The sequence below is a fragment of the Symsagittifera roscoffensis genome, chromosome 9, assembly GCF_963678635.1.
Source record: "Symsagittifera roscoffensis chromosome 9, txSymRosc1.1, whole genome shotgun sequence".
NCBI lineage: Eukaryota > Metazoa > Xenacoelomorpha > Acoela > Convolutidae > Symsagittifera > Symsagittifera roscoffensis.
In genome coordinates, this window is record NC_087070.1 from 37174172 (window position 1) to 37185061 (window position 10890).

General features: G+C 35.5%; 1 non-coding gene across 1 annotated transcript; it reads left to right on the plus strand.

Moving 5' to 3' along the window:
* The first annotated feature begins 8865 nt into the window (after window positions 1-8865).
* Window positions 8866-8948, plus strand: Trnal-uaa (transfer RNA leucine (anticodon UAA)). The gene has a single exon. It is a non-coding gene; the product is annotated as a tRNA-Leu (tRNA).
* The last annotated feature ends 1942 nt before the right edge of the window (window positions 8949-10890 follow it).

Consider the following 10890-nt stretch of genomic DNA (forward strand, 5'->3'; position numbering starts at 1 on the left):
GTACTCTCCATACCAGACGTTTTTGTACTCCATTGTAATATATATTATGACCAACTTTTGGTCCTCTATCTCCCTTTCTTCATCTTCTAATGCTTCGCGGTCTCTGGCTAATCTATCTCGTGTTTCGCGAGCTGTTATTGCAGCGGTATCTTCAACCGTTCGAGGCGTTTCTGGCCTCGGTTCTGGTTCCTGTATGACAGCTTTCATATCTTCCAATAGTAACTCCGGATTTACATTCTCTTTTACCGTTACTGTCATTAAGAACTGATCAAACCATACCTTGAAGTTCAATGTTGGGTCTGAAATAGCTGTGGTCCAAAAAAAAGGGAATCCCATGTCGGTCTTATTGTCTTGCGACAAAAATCCTGCTGGAGGCGCCAAATGATAACCAGGGAAAACGACTCATATTATTAGAAGTAGAAAAAATGACGTTCATTAGTTTGAATTCAAAAGCTTAATGTTTCTTTCTTTTGTTCTTTTGTTAATAGCTCAAATCGACTGGCTTAATACCATGCATGAGTATGGCGAATGAAGTGAACAATAAAAAAAACTTCTAAAACAGCACCTCTGATCTTGACTATACAAAAGTAACAATATCAATAACATCATTACATAGCGCCAATAATACGTTTAGCTGCAACTGCAATAATAACACTATGCTCCAGCTCACGGTTGCTGCAACCGCAGTACTGCACAAATATTGGGATTTCTAGAAGTTCTCGAAATTCTAGCTGAAAAACTTTCTAAAATTGACGACGATGCTTCAGAAGACAGCAAGGTTTTTAAAGGTATTGTCCTAACTTGAAGAACATTTTTAACGAAATTTCAAAAATCTCAAAAATTAAAAAAAAAACAATATCTCAAAAACTATTAAGATTTGAGAGTTTTTATTTCCACATTAGACTAGTTGGCTCTCATAGTGCACAAAATTTAGTACTTAAAAAGTTTTTAAAAATCTAACTCCTAATGTAAATTTGTTTATAATTTCTTTGATATAATTTCATTATTTTTTGACATACTTTCAACAGCACAAAGCATGAACTTAGTTTAACTATATCATTTAACTGCAAAGCGCTTTAATTTCCCCTTAGTTGAGCTTTCCACTTGATTCGATAAGACGAGTTTGTTTTGCTCTTCCACACATGTTTTTTCAAGTAAAGGCATGAATGAAAAATGAAACATTAGAACACATGAATGAAAAAAGAAATTATTTGCGTAGTTTCGCGTACTTTTACGGAATTTTTCACAATTTTCCGGGCTCTTTCACAGTTTTTTGGCATCTTTCCCTCAGGAAGGGCAAAAAAAATATTCTTCGTACAAGTTAGAACATAGTTAAAAGATGCCCGAGGGGAAAAGAGCCCGGCCCGAGGGCACGAAGTGCCCGATGGCGGCTTTTTTGGTCGAGGCCATCTTCAACTATGTTCTAAATGTTGAAAGTATGTTTTTGCTCTTTCTGAGGAGAGATGCCGGAAAGTTGTGAAAAAGACCGGGAAGTTGTGAAAGAACCCGGAAAAGTGCGCGAAACTATGCAAATGATTTCTTTTTTCATTCATGCGTTCTAATATTTCATTTTTCATTCATGCCTCCTCGTGAAAGAGCATGTGTGAAAGAGCAAAAAAATACTCTTCAACAGTTAGAACATAGTTGAGAAGGCTTCGGGTAAAAAAGCCGCACTCGGGCAATTCGTTGGATACTATTAATATATCATCTAGAAAGCAGAATGTTTTTTTTTTGTTGTTAATGGTGCGATCTATCGCTTTTTGAAATTCTGCTGGAATATCTGCCAGGCCATAGAATCCGGTAAAAAATCTTTACTTAACGGTCGCATGTCCCCCAACTATGGTAAAGTTGCGTGGTTTGGCAGTTGCCGCGGTAAATTTCAGTTCAAGCGTAATTCAGATCAAGCACCGTAAAATGTATTCTATCTACTGCCTTTGCAGTTACAATTTGAGCTACACCGTCCAATAACTCATCCACATTCGGCGTTTGATACTTATTTTTAAATAATTGTCTGTTTATCGGTTTTACATCTAATGCCAACTTAATGGAATCGTCTTTTTTTTAAATATAGTGACAATGGGGAAGATAATACAATCTTTTGTACATTTATATAAAAAAGATGAATGTGGCCTTCTGTCAACAGTTTTTTGATTTCTCTTTCAAATGTGTTGAATGTGTGTCGGTATTCTTCTGCTTTTTTTCTGAATAGTGCACAATTGGTACTTGAACTTCGTGCTCACCACGTGTTTTAGATACGTCCTTGATGGTCAAAAAGGTCTTTATATTTTGAATAAAATTTTGATTCCAACCTTCCGACTGCTCGCACAGCAGCACGTCAAACCTGGACCTTTTTTCTTTTGGTGCTGGTTTTTGTGTAGTACTAATCCCCACTCTATTCTAAAGGTCGAGCCCCAGAATGCATCGTGTACGTCGTTAAGTTATTAAGAATGTGACCTCCTGGTCTTACCATCCTGCAGATAGTATGTCCGCCTTTACATCTCCAAGTCTCACAAAAGGATGATGATTGTGATACACGAATTGAGCCGGCTAGATGTTCTCCTCGGAAAAATTTTGCTTTGCGTGACGATTCAAGAAATTGCTTTGCTGTTGCCCAGTTCAAAAAGGGCTTCCGGTGTCCACGGTCATCCCCGGTTATCAATTCGCACTAATGCTTTTAGTGATTTCATACTTTCCGATTTTGGATTTTTGCGTATGACTGTTTTCTTTATCTCCAAATTTGTAGTAGATTGTTCTTGACATCTGTTTTTGTTCTCTAATCTCCTTTGGATATATCTTCCAATGCTATTCATTCGGCTTACATCCAGCTCTTTTGACATGATTTCAAACTCTTCACATGAGTCAATTGTCTGTAAAAAAAATTGCACTCTTCCTTGGAGCTCTCTGTTTCCTCGGTGATCTCATTTACTTGCTCAGATCTACACATCCGAGCGAAGTGGTTCGGTTTTTTGCAATTTTTGCACTGTGTCCCTCAATGAACGGTTTCCCACATCAATTGCATGGTTTTTTTCGGTGTTACGTTGTGTTTTTTCTCCATTCTGGTTGCCTTTTTCTAAACTGATCTTGATTATACCTTTTATTCGTTTGTCCCCTGTTTCCCACCGCTAATAATGGTTCCTGTTTGATTTTGATTTGAGACCCAGATTGTGATATTGTGCATGCAGCATTTGCGTTCGTTTTTTGAAATGCCTGGATTGTTTGCTTACTTTGTTCGAAATTTAATGCCCGTTTTAGTGCCTCGTCTGGAAATAAAGTTTGGAACTTGAGTGTATCTTGGAGTGCGGCGCTCCTCATTTTAGAAATAAATAAATCTCTTACTAATTCATCTTCTTACGTACCCTTGCTGTTTTTTTGCCTGTGTAGTCAATGCGGCATGGAACGCCTCCTGAGTTTCTCCTGTCTCCTACGATCTATTGGAGAGTTTGTATCTTTCGCATTAATTACTCTGAGATTTTTTGAACGTAGCTTTGGCTAACGCTACTATTTCCTTGAATTCAAGCTTCGAAATTTCTTCTTGCGGATTTTTCTGTACAAACCGTTTTTCCCTTCTGTTCCTAGAGCGAAAAATTATCTCCATACCAGACGTTTTTGTATTTCATTGTAATATATATTGTGACCAACTTTTGGTCCTCTATCTCCCTTTTTTCATCTTCTAATGCTTCGCGGTCTCTGGCTAATCTATCTCGTGTTTCGCGAGCTGTTATTGCAGCGGTTTCTTCAACCGTTCGAGGTGTTTCTGGCCTCGGTTCTGGTTCCTCTATGACAGCTTTCGTATCTTCCAATAGTAACTCCGGATTTACATTCTCTTTTACCGTTACTGTCATTAAGAACTGATCAAACCATACCTTGAAGTTCAAGGTTGGGTCTGAATTAGCTGTAGTCCAGAAAAAAGGGAATCCCATGTCGGTCTTATTGTCTTGCGACAAAAATCCTGCTGGCTGCGCCAGATGATAACCAGGTAAAACCACTCGTATATTTAGAAGTAGAAAAAATGACGTTCAATAGTTTGAATTCAAAAGCTTAAGGTTTCTTTCTTTTGTTCTTTTGTTAATAGCTCAAATCGACTGGCTTAATAGCATGCATGAGTATGGCGAATGAAGTGAACAATAAAAAAACTTCTAAAACAGCCCCTCTGACTTTGACAATACAAAAGTAACAATATCAATAACATCATTACATAGCGCGAAAAATACGTTTAACTGCAACTGCAATAATAACACTATGCTCCAGCTCAAGGTTGCTGCAACCGCAGTACTGCACAAATATTGTGATTTCCAAAAGTTTTAGAAATTCTAGCTGAAAACTTTTCTAAAAATGGCGACGATGTCTCAGACGACAGCAAGGTTTTTAAAGGTATTGTCCTAACTTGAAGAAAATTTTTAATAAATTTTCAAAACTCTCAAAAATTAAAAAAAAAAAATATCTCAAAATTCACTATGATTTGAGAGTTCTTATTTCCACATTAGACTAGTTGGCTCTCATAGTGCACAAAATTTAGTACTTAAAAAGTTTTTAAAAATCTAACTCCTAATGTAAATTTGTTTATAATTTCTTTGATATAATTTCATTATTTTTTGACATACTTTCAACAGCACAAAGCATGAACTTAGTTTAACTATATCATTTAACTGCAAAGCGCTTTAATTTCCCCTTAGTTGAGCTTTCCACTTGATTCGATAAGACGAGTTTGTTTTGCTCTTCCACACATGTTTTTTCAAGTAAAGGCATGAATGAAAAATGAAACATTAGAACACATGAATGAAAAAAGAAATTATTTGCGTAGTTTCGCGTACTTTTACGGAATTTTTCACAATTTTCCGGGCTCTTTCACAGTTTTTTGGCATCTTTCCCTCAGGAAGGGCAAAAAAAATATTCTTCGTACTAGTTAGAACATAGTTAAAAGATGCCCGAGGGGAAAAGAGCCCGGTCCGAGGGCACGAAGTGCCCGATGGCGGCTTTTTTGGTCGAGGCCATCTTCAACTATGTTCTAAATGTTGAAAGTATGTTTTTGCTCTTTCTGAGGAGAGATGCCGGAAAGTTGTGAAAAAGACCGGGAAGTTGTGAAAGAACCCGGAAAAGTGCGCGAAACTATGCAAATGATTTCTTTTTTCATTCATGCGTTCTAATATTTCATTTTTCATTCATGCCTCCTCGTGAAAGAGCATGTGTGAAAGAGCAAAAAAATACTCTTCAACAGTTAGAACATAGTTGAGAAGGCTTCCGGCAAAAAAGCCGCACTCGGGCAATTCGTGCCCTCAGGCCGGGCGCTTTTTCCCTCGGGCATCTTTCAACTATGTTCTAACTACTACAAAAATCTCATTCTTAGTGGACCTTCTAATATTCTATATTCTAAAAAATAAAGTTTAGAAAGAAACAGTCAAATAGCTCTCATATAAAAAATTCTGTTGATTGGAGGCTGTTTTTGCAAACTTGATATAAAGACTTTAATAAACAATCGATCGTGCGCATACGCCTATGCAAAACTGTTCAACTCTTTGTGGAGAACCCCTGTTGTTCCTCTGAGTAATATATGCATGCAGTTTTTTTGAATTATCTGGAAAGGTTCTCTGGATTCTCTGGAAGAAGAAGTCTTCTCTAAAATGTCTTGAGAGACTTTATAGACACTTTTTAATCAAATTTTCCAATTTTTATATCATCTGGCGAAGTTTTCAAAAAAAAGATAAACTTTTTCTTCGCAAAATTCAAATCAGATCTTTTTTTCTCTTTCTCAGAATTTCTGCCCTTTTGTTTATTTATTGCCCGAAAAATTTTAAGAACTCACTTTTTTGCTTTAACTGTGCCGGCTTAAAAAAAAACGACAGAATGTTTCTGATCTAGGTGGTTTTTTTATAGACACGTACATTTTGAATTGTTATTTGATAAATTTTCAGAAAACTATTTTTTTCTTCTAAAAAATCATAATTTTCTGAGGTCATAACTAAAAACTTTTTGCAAGTGACTTTTTTTAATTTTTTTTTAAATTATAGGGTATTGAAGATTATCAATTAGGACCAAATAATTCGATTAACTCGCGCAAAAAATCCAAAATTCCATCAAAGTGTAACACAGACAGCAGACTATTACGGCTCAGAATCCTATCAGAAACGATTTAGGTTCAGCTAATTGTTCATACCAGATTATACTTGATTTTACGCAGTTAGATGAAATTTAAAAGTTTTTTGGAAATTTCGAAAACAAAATGAAGATGACTTTATGTAAATTACTCATTTTTGCGGTTAACTTACCTAGATATAAATTAAATTTTTTTGTATTCTGACGTTCTTATACTTAAAATTTAAGGGCGGTAAAAAGTAATTTTTCCTTATCATCATAGATTTTCTTCGAATTAGTGAAAATTGATTCTTATTTCAATCTAAATTATAAGTTCGTAATTTTGATCTGACAAATTTGAAGCTTCTGGGTATTTTGTTCAATTTTTTATGGATATTTGTTTTGTTTGTTATCAGCAAACATACGCGTCAAAAAACTAAAACAAAGACCCAAAAACTTCAAATATGCCAGATCAAAAACACAAACTCATGTTTAAGACGCAAAAAAATTCAATTTTCACAGCTTCAATGAAAATCTATGAAGATAATCAAAAGTTACATGTCAATCCTAAACTTTTAGGTATAGGAACATTAAAACACAAAAGGTGTCAATTTTTATGTAGGTAAATTAACCACAAAAATGAGAAAAATTACATGAGTTCATCTTCATTTTGTTTTTGAAATTTCCTAGAAAGCTTTTGAATTAGATGAAATGAAATACCCTAAAAAAGAAACAAAAGGAGGTTTTAAAAAACTAAATTTTGTCTCGAACTAAATTGTTAGATAAACAGAACTAAATCAGATCTCATCAAATTTGTTGCATGTTAGTCTGAAAAAAGGAGATATCCAGACAAAACTGGAGACTGAGTCACCCATGACAATTTAATGACACTGATTAGAAAATTAACACAACTATTGAAAAATTTCTGGGTTTAAGATTCTGTATTTACACAATTGATGTCGAAAAATACTGTATTCTTCACACAGCCCGCACTAATCAAAATTGGGTTGAAAATGAACTTTAAATGAGAGTTTTTTTTCAAAATTTCTGAAAACCAACAAACTAAAGCACCCTAGTCTTTAATATTGGTTTAGGACTCTGTCATATAAAACAAATCGTTCTTTTATACTGTTTTATTTTATATTAACTGCTAAATTGAAAGTTACACCAGAAAATGAAAATTAAAAAAAAGCGAAAAACCGAGGGAAATTGCCGCAAAAACATTTTCCAGCAAAAAAACTCTGTAAAATGCATCAAATTTTAGTTATACTGTTTAAGGGTCAAAGCTATACTGCACAGGAGTCAAATACATGAAAAAGTGGAACGGTAAGACCTATACAAATTTAAGCAGTTTTCAGTTGGGTAACAAAACTGTTTACATAGAAAAAATCTAGTTCATCCCGCACTGGAGCTCCATGAATAATAATCGATTACATTGTCATTTTATCATCTTTAAAATTACAAAATAGTCGATTATAATTCATCAAAAATGGATTATATTCCAATAATTTTTTACATCAATATATCATAATCGATTATATTCCTTATTTTTTATGCCAATATAATCCCTTATAATCGAATATAATCAATTATATTGGATTTTTTGAGAAATTAATCATAAAATGTACAAATTTCTTTCAAAGTTATCGCATTTCCTGTTTAGTGCAGTTTCTACGCATTAGGTTTCATAAAATGTTACTTTTCACTTTTCAATTTTTATAATTTTTGTCTTATCTTCTGTTTAGCTCCTCCCTGTTTAACACCCCCCCCCCCCCCCTGTTTCCCCCCGTTTAGTGGGGGAGGGGGTTTGGGCAAACACGGACGGATGGGGGCAAAGTGGGGGTGGGGGGGCGGGGGGTTAATTCGAGTAGGTTTAGATTGCGAACGCGAACAGGCCGTGAGTAACGCAGAAATGTTGCAAGTTTTGCAAATGATTTTGCAAAAAAATGTATTGGTTTTAATCCGTGAGAATCAATTATATTGGATTTTCAATGGGTTATAATCCATTATAATGGATTTCAAATGGATTATAATCCATTATAATGGGTTTTAATGGATTGTGGTTTTTTACGAAAATATCGAATATAATGACGATATAATCGATTTCGTGGTCTAAATTGTCAACAATAATGGATTATAATGACAACATTTTAGACTACAATTTTCCATTATAATCGATTATTATCCATGGAACTACGGTGCGCAATTTTTGTAAGCCACTTTCTTGCAAAAATGGGTAATGGGTGTACAACTGCTACCTGTATTTCTGTTGTGCAATTATGGGCAAAAGTATGGTTTCTCGTGGTATTTTCTAAATGCTTGATCAATTACATCTCAGTCACAAAACTTCCCTAATGCTACAGGCGCTGACCCAAAGTGCACTGAGAAAACTCTTTGCCAGAGGAGAAGGTACGAGTATGAAAGTTGGGTTAACGGAAAAAGCAAGTATGAAGGATGCGTATCGCAGTTTTTGTAGATATCTTAAAACATGCACGTAAACATGCGAGCCATGTTATCGAAACTTTTAAGGTCTAATAATTTTCTTCGGGGACCCATATATTATACTTGTTTTAACCAGAGGACAGTGTTTGGTGACAAAGACGGGATTCGAACCCACGCACCCCCTAAGCGCGTTTCAAATTTTCGTTACTTTAGTAGGTGCTCACAGCAGTTTCATCAGACTGATTTAGTAGCTCAGTTTGTGTTTCAAACTTTTATGTACCAATCTAGAGAATACGTTTGAGAGTCAATGAAACTCTACGAATATAGTCGGAGGGGGCTATGAATATAATTTAAGCTACTATGGCCGAGTGGTTAAGGCGTTGGACTTAAGATCCAATGGACAATAGTCCTCCTGGGTTCGAACCCCAGTGGTAGCATACCTTATCAAGATTGCAACATCGAAACGACGTCAAATCTATAAATAATTTAGAAATCCGAAAATTCCAAAAACAAACTTTCGTTATTCCAAATCCGAAACTTTCGGCTGCGCCTTTTAATAGCTCAAAAATCCACGAGAAGACTAAAACGTGAGGTCAATTCAAAGATATGCACTGTATTTAGAAACGTCAGAATCTCAGTCGTAATGGTAGAGACTTATAAGGTATTCTCAGATGCATACAGCAGTACTCTAGTTTAACTTTCAGAATAACAAAAACGACGAGTGAACCAAAATTATTTGCTATTAATAAATCAAACAGCATTACAACTCTCGGCAGTGTGATCGTTAAGTTAACTACAATATCAGATCATGAGTCTTCTTACAGATAGTATTAAAAATAGCAATTTTTGATCTATTTGTACCAATCATTTGGGTCACATTGGGGTTTTCCAGGTAAACCCGGGTCGAGGAGCTCACTTATTGTTTCGACCGTCTCGACTAAAACTCGGTATGTTTCGACCGTGCTCGACCAAAAAAAAGTGTGCTCAACTGTGCTCGAGTTATGTTTCGAATTTGGGCTTGACCAAAACCCCTGTCTGACTGAGATGTGCTCGACTTAAAAAGTCAGAACATGAAATGAGCACCACGACCCGGGTAAAAAAAAACTTACCACGGGAAGCTATACTCATGCGCAAAGGAGCGATTAGGCGAAAAATTTCAACCAATCAATGTCCTTTTAACGTTCAAAAACTGACAGATTTTATCACTTTTGTGCATCAAATTTATGACTGACTAAATTTTTGCGTTTTGGTCCTTTGCGCGTGAGCGATTTCCGCTCATCACGAATATTCTCGTTTTAACTATTTTCTATTTGAGCAAAGCAAACGAAGTGTGCACTGGTTTTACAACTAAGGCATACTTCAGCCAATTAGTGCATACATTCATGGGTTGACCAAAACTTGTAATCATATCATTTTCACATTTGAGGAAATTTTTATCCTACAATTTTTTTTAAGTTCATATAAACCAAAACTTGTATGAAATTTGTATATTAAGCATTTATTCATGCATAAAAATTATGGTATAGGCAGTTTTTCAAGCGAGCAATTTGTACGCTAAATGAATTTTGCATGTGATGAAAAAAGTTATTGATAGAATTTTTTTAAAGTTTGAATGAAAATGTATGATGAGCTTTTTTAATGGTCTATGCAGTAGCGGATTTAGCGGGGATTCGACCCCCTGCCGACTCAAAGGGGGTCCCCCCTTTGTACAATTTTGAGGTATCCATTTTTGGCTGACTGACCTTCGGCGGCAATCTATACTAATTTTGAGGAGGGAGCGCAACTTTTTGGTCTTTTTTAAAACTTGGCTGCGCCGCAGAAAATTTGGTTAAATTAGGGTCTTTAAAGTGGTTTGGGAAAGCTCAGAAAATCAATTTGGTCGACCTAAAAAAAAGTCGACAAAGTATTCAAAATTTTTTTTGAAAATCCGCCTCCCCCCCTCGAGAAATTCCTAGATCCCCGCCTGGGTCTATGTATGAATGCAGAAGATGCAATTGTTTGTGGGGAACTTAACCCGCGATGTCATAACAAGTTTGAAAGTCTTGGTTAAGGAAATCAAGCTATGTGATAAATAATATCTCTACCAAAAGTTGATCTGAGTACTAGTGAAAAAATGCCGCGCTCAAACTACAATAAACTAGTTACAACTTCAATCTGTGCAATAAATAGTGATGAATATATCCGTCTTATCAAAAGCTGATCAAAAAAACTTTAAGAATTCTTTAAAATCAGATATTATAATCGTAACCTTGCCTACTACAGAAACCCAAATTGCAAATGACGAGATGAAAAAACTATAGAAACAAACGCTCAAAATCAAGTATCTGTGCACCATGTTTGAACACTGCACATGCTGTCCTAGAGCCACCTTTTCACACA